The sequence below is a fragment of the Rosa rugosa genome, chromosome 4, assembly GCF_958449725.1.
Source record: "Rosa rugosa chromosome 4, drRosRugo1.1, whole genome shotgun sequence".
Classification (NCBI taxonomy): domain Eukaryota; kingdom Viridiplantae; phylum Streptophyta; class Magnoliopsida; order Rosales; family Rosaceae; genus Rosa; species Rosa rugosa.
In genome coordinates this window covers 18,320,739-18,327,041 of record NC_084823.1, presented here as the reverse complement: position 1 = coordinate 18,327,041, position 6,303 = coordinate 18,320,739, and the positions used below count along the sequence as shown (strand labels likewise).

Genomic DNA, 6,303 nt, shown 5'->3' with positions numbered 1-6,303 from the left:
CATATAGCATAAAATCGAAGGTCAATGAGATTTCTTTTTGAAATTGTGCTACCAAATGGCATAATTAATTAAGATTTGTCTAAGTCTTAGAATTTATCCATTTCAGCAATAAAGTTCTAATAAGTTCCAATTTATATTATTGTCATACGTGATCTATAGATTTTGAGCCTTTTTTTACTCATTAAGTTAGACGTTTGGCCGGTGAGCTGTGGCTTGGTGATTATTGGTATACATCAACACTGTGGAGGACATAAGTACGAATTATAACTATACTAAAACGCAAACGGCAAAACGACAAACAAAATGAATAGTGACGCGACCATTCTACCCCTCTCTTGCCTGGTAAACTGTCCCTCCAGCTGTTCAATTTTTGTGGCACCGATTATGTTCAACGAAATTACACAGTCCACCTGTTGATCTACGGAGCCACCACCTGTTTGCTTCTCCTGCCACCGATTACTGTTGGCGTGGCCTTGCTCTGCAGAAATATAGAGGTAGACATTATGGTGAGATACAGGGTCTACTTCTTTCCTCTGCACAAAGAGAGAGAGAGAGAGCGAAGGGACTAGAGGAAGAAGAAGTGACTTAGCAGTAAGTTCCTGCTCCCAGGTAATACTGGAGTTGAGTGGACTGAATCAGAAACTTCCTTTAACTCCTAGAAAACTTTACTTCTGTCCCAAATTTGTGTGCGATATTATTTGCTTTCTAGGACATATTCAAAAAACCCTAGAATTGGAATTTGAAGTTTTTTGATTGATTGTTTGTGTTCCCTTGGGGTTCAATTCTCCAGGTGTGGCACCTTGGGGTTCAATTCTCCAGGTGGTTTTGGATGCCACACCTAAATTGAAGAAATTTTTGCATTCATTTTCTTTATGGCATTGATATTCGAGTAATTGTTGATTTGCTTTTTGTGTTATTTCTGGGAATTCTGATTAGTGTGTTATTTTTTAGGGTTTGATCTTGGAATTTCAAGATGCTGGCCAATTTTGTTCATAGAATGAATGGACCAACACCTTTGTGAGTGTAGTACTCTTGCTGCCTGCCAGGTTTGTTTATATGAGTATGTTCTTTCTTATATAGAGTGGCATGTTGTTTATATTAGAATGAATGGACCAACACTTTGTGGGTGTAGTACTCTTCCTTTATACAAGCGGAAAGGATGAATTTGCTAAGTAGCGTTCTTCTTGCTCCTTGACTGCTTCTGCAGTTAAATTCTTTAGATTGGTTTTAACTATCTTAGTTTAGATCGTTTTGTTGGACATGGTAGCTACTGTGTTTGGAGTCCACTCCACATATATGGATTTAACTATCTTAGTTTAGATTGTTTTGTTGGACATGGTAGCTACTGTGTTTGGAGTCCCCCTCAAGCTTCTGCAGTTAAATTCTTTAGATTGGTTTTAACTATCTTAGTTTAGATCGTTTTGTTGGACATGGTAGCTACTGTGTTTGGAGTCCACTCCACATATATGGATTATTTCCTAGCTGATATGCCTAAGGGATATTAGAGGTTAATGTTATGGAAAGTTGTAGATAAAGTAGAATCCTGAAATCCTGTTGTAATTAGCAATTTTTAAGCTGACCATTTTCTCTTCTTCTCATTAATGTATTGACTTGATTGCGCCTGTAAAATTGATCCGTTTTAAATGTTCGCTGATTGTGTAGGACTCCACCATGCTTAAGCAAATTCTGAGCAAATTCACCTCGCAAGCCAAAATCTGTCACTAGATTCCACTGGAAGTGATTCTGGCAATAATAGTCCTAATTTGGGCAGTGGTTTCCAATGAACAATTGGTGGGAGTTCTCTTGCAAGCAAATTAAATGTTGTCAAACGGGTGTCTTCAGTTGTTTGCCCAGCAAGCATTTCAGCTGGAGCAGAGGTAGTGGAGCCTCATCTGTCTTTCAAAGAGGTTTCAAATCCACAGAAGCAGAATCTGTTTATCAGTAAGTTGAACGTTTGCTGCGAGATCATTGATTCTATCGATCCAGCTAAAAGGCAAGATCTTAAGCGTGAAACAGAGCTGCAGGTATTCTTTTTTTTTTTTTTTCCTTTTTTTTTTTCTCTTTCTTTTTGTAGTCTATTGAATGTGACTTTTTAATCGTGTTCATACCAAGAGTTGACGATTGAGAAGGCGGTGCAAAATTGACTTGCATAGACTCAGAAGCTAATTTACCCAATATCTCCTTTTGGTAGATTGAAATCTCAGATAACCTTTGATCTTTGTAGGTCGCACCATATAAGGGAAGGAAGGGTGAGTCAAATTGGGGTCTTAACACATCTAGAGAATTACAAGTACTCAATCGTATCTGGAATCTTGAAGAACAGCATGCATCTAATATATCATTGGTAAAAGCACTGAAACGGATCATTCTAAGGCTATAATTCAAGAGTTGGTGCATGAAAAGCAATGGGATAGGCAAGAAATGGACGACTTGACGAAGCAAGTCTGATGGTCAGTTGGTCAGGGTTCGTCAAGTCTTAGACCAAAGCCGACTCAAAACTGATGTTCAGTTGGTCAGGGTTCGTCAAGTCTTAGACCAAAGCCGACTCAAAACTGATGTTCAGTTGGTCAGGGGATGAGCTAGAAGGTGAAAGGAAATTGAGAAAGCATCCGGATTTTTGGGACAAGTAAAACAATGTATAATGAAGTTTTAATGTATAATTTCGAAATCTGGCTAAGTACAACATTGTATAAAACATTGTATAATGTAGTTTTATTGTATGTAATATATCTATAACGTAGTTTCGATGTAAATTCACCAATATTAATAGTATACCCGCAACATCGCGCGGGTTTTTTGCCTAGTCTTATTGAAATCTAAGAATAGGTTGTGATATAATTTGTCTTTTCTACAAAAGAAAAAGTTTATTAGACGTTTGAATAGCTTTTTATTTAGGGCTATACTATCCCCTAAAAGGTCAATTAACTTAAGTGGTAGTTATTTCGGCTCCTATGTTATAGAATGCAATGAAGTGCAGTAGTGTTCCCCTGGTCAGCTGCTGACCAGGGGAACACGGCTGCAATGAAGTGACACTCTTTCCTAAAATTGGAAAAATAAAAAGTTACTTTTAATTCAAAGGACAAAATACTGTTTACTCCCTATACTTATAGGGTCTTGACGTTTCAGTCCCTGACGTTTCAATTTCACCTAAAAACTCCCTGAACTCTCCAATTTCACCTAATTGGTCCTTGCCGTCAACTTTCCGTCAAAAATTTTGTCATTTTGCTGATGTGGCAGTTTTTTCACAGTAAAATGACTATTTTACCCTCACCGACCAAAAAAAAAATTCTCTATTTTTTTTTGTTCTTGTTTTTTTTATTTGTTCATTTTTTTTTTACTCCCTTTTCTCTTTTTTTTTTTTAAACTCTCATTTCTCTTTTTTTTTTATTTGTTCTATTTTTTTTTAACTCTTTTTTTTTTTTTTAATTTGTTCTCTTTTTTTTTTCCCTACTCTTTTTTTTAACTCTCTTTTCTTTTTTAACTCTTTTTTCTCAATTTTTTTTAACTCTCGATCTTTTCTCTTTTTTCTCTATTTTTTTAACTCTCTTTTCTCTATTTTTTTAATTTCTTCTCTTTTTTTGTTTCCTACTCTTTTTTTTAATTCTTTTTTCTCTCTATTTTTTTTTAACTCTCTTTTCTCTCTCTTTTTTTTTTGTTACCACTCTCTCTTTTTTTATATTTCTTTCTCTTATCTTTTTACCTCTTCTTCCTCTTCCTCCTCTCTGCTCTTCGACCTTCTCTTCCCCCTCTCTGATCGCAGCTCCAGTTTCTGGCCACGCTTGGACGCCAGAATGTTAAGAAAAAGGAGAGAAAAGAGAGTTAAAAAAAAAAAGCAGAGAGAGAGAGAACAAAAAAAAAAGAGTTAAAAAAAAAAGAAAGAGAAAAAAGAGTTAAAAAAAAAGAGAGTAGGAAACCAAACAAAGAGAACAAATTAAAAAAAAAAACAGAGAAAAGAGAGTTAAAAAAAAAAGAGAGAGAACAAATAAAAAACATAGAGAAAAGAGAGTTAAAAAAAAAGAGAGAGAAAAGAGAGTTAAAAAAAAAACAAAACAAAAAAAAGAGAGAATTTTTTTTTGGTTGGTGAGGGTAAAATAGTCATTTTACTGTGAAAAAACTGCCACATCATTAAGATGACGGAATTTTTGACTGAAAGTTGACGGCAAGGACCAATTGGGTGAAATTGGAGAGTTCAGGGAGTTTTTAACTGAAATTGAAATGTCAGGGATTGAAACGTCGAGACCCTATAAGTATAGGGAGTAAACAGTATTTTGTCCTCAAATTATCTATCATTTTAGAATTCCGCTACCTAATTTTTGGAATTAGATTTTTGTTTGGGGGAAATGCAAATTTAGTCTTTTAGTTAGGCATTTATCTCCTACAATGCGTTTGTAGAGGTCGAAGTTCGATTTTTCCTTCTTTTCTATCAATCCAACAATTCAACTTGATCTTATAAGTAGAGTTCATCTCAACATTTGTATCAAAGCTGCTAAATAATAGTTTACCTTGAATAAGTTGAACCCACCAACTTTGTTTTTTTTTTTTTGTTAGGTAGCAAGTCTCCAACCAAACTCTAGTTAAAAAACATAAGGACTAAATATTAGGGTAGGGGTCATCATGGGCCGGGCTAGAGTCGGCCCTACATAAAAAAAAGGGGAAATGATCATACCCAATTTTAGCTTAAAAATTGCCCACTTACCCAAACACTCTAAGAGATTGCCCACTTACCCAAACACTCTAAGAGATTATTTCCCTAATACCCAATTAAGTATTTTTTTTATTCTTTTTTATTTATTTTTGGGACAATTTTGCCCTCTCCTTCTTTGTCACTTAGAGAGAGAAGTGATAGGACCTTGCCGGACTCCGGTGACGGGACTCCGGCGACCGGTGACTGGAATCCGGCGACCGGTGCTCGGAATCCCGAATTCGGCTATCGGGACCGGTGACCGGATTCCGGCGTCTGATTTTATTACCCCCCAATAATACCCAGTAATCATATTATTGCCTCCCAATAAACATATTATTGCTCCTCAATAACAAGTTTATTGGGGATCAATAATTAGTGAAAAATGAAGATGTTTTGAATTTTGAAAGCTTTCGGAGGTTTATACAAATAAATAATCTTATTATTGCAGTTGAATAAACATGTTATTGCCCCCCAGTAATCATATTATTGCCCAATAAACATATTATTGCCCCCTAATAATAATATCATTGCCCCCCAAAAAAACGTTTCTTTATGAAAAAAGAAAAAGAAATAGAAAAAAGCTCCTAATTAGATACATCAATAAAGGAGACTCAATTTCGATTGAATTATGAAAATCACCTCAAATGTCTGCCAAACTCTCCAAATCACTCATCACAACATCAAAGTTCAAAACCCAATTCCAATTAGAACCCAGAAACTACCAAATCCACAGACAAAGCCAATTTTTGTCACAAATTGTGAAACTCCAACGATTATAATTCAATTTCCAAAACTAAAAGTTCAGGTCAAATCCAGAGAAGATTAAAGAGTCGAGGTATGCCTGCTCGAAATGAAGAGGGCGCTTGGGCCGAGCTTGAGGGATTGGGCCATGCTCGACCATGGCTCCTCCTCACCCTCCTCCATGTTTGCTCCCGATCGAAGCTTGAACTACAGTGAGACTGTAAAGTAGTGTGCGGAGGAGGCGGAGGAGCAAGTTCGAAGGAGGTAGCCGCTCAGAGGGCAGCGGCGGCGCCATCCCTTCTCCTCTTCATCTTAAGATCTAACAGCGGAGGACAACTCTCAGTCCGCTATGCGGCGCATCCAATGGTTGTCCCTCCACCTGACGCCGGTTGGAATTTCACTGGACGATGACTACCGCATCCAATGGCTATCCAGCCCTGTGGTGCCGCATGGCTGTCTCGACTGCGTCGACTCGGGCGCCGACCTCTGTGGCCTTCTTCCTTATCGAGGTCGCCTTCTTCCTAGCAGGGGCGACTCGGATTCAAATGTTAATTGGATTAATGGGCCGCTGGAGCTGCCATGGCAGAGAGAGAGAGAGAAACTGGAGGTGGAGATCGGGGAGAGAGAAAGGAGAGTGTGGAGAGAGAGGAAGTAGTGGCATTAATACAGTTTCTTAATTATACGAAGGGCAAAATTTTCAATAGATGTTTTGGGCAAGCATCACAAAACATACACAACTCAAGGGAAACACCAAGTGGAGAAGTAACACACAAGGGTCTAGCAAGAGGCTTAGGAGTCAATCCTAACATATCAACCACAGAACTAGATATGAAGGAGTGGGACGCTCCCGTATCAAACAACACCCTAGCAAGGAAATC

The 6,303-nt window shown here is 37.6% G+C and overlaps 1 long non-coding RNA gene across 3 annotated transcripts; it reads left to right on the top strand.

Moving 5' to 3' along the window:
- The first annotated feature begins 265 nt into the window (after positions 1 to 265).
- On the top strand, positions 266 to 2,685 carry LOC133746085 (uncharacterized). Of its 3 annotated transcripts, XR_009863936.1 has the most exons (4): positions 266 to 609; positions 952 to 1,046; positions 1,663 to 1,941; positions 2,225 to 2,685. It is a non-coding gene; the product is annotated as an uncharacterized LOC133746085 (long non-coding RNA). The 3 variants fall into 3 exon arrangements; XR_009863937.1 differs by lacking the exon at positions 2,225 to 2,685 and having other exon boundaries at positions 266 to 591; positions 1,663 to 2,006; XR_009863935.1 differs by lacking the exon at positions 2,225 to 2,685 and having other exon boundaries at positions 1,663 to 2,006.
- Positions 2,686 to 6,303: the final 3,618 nt, after the last annotated feature.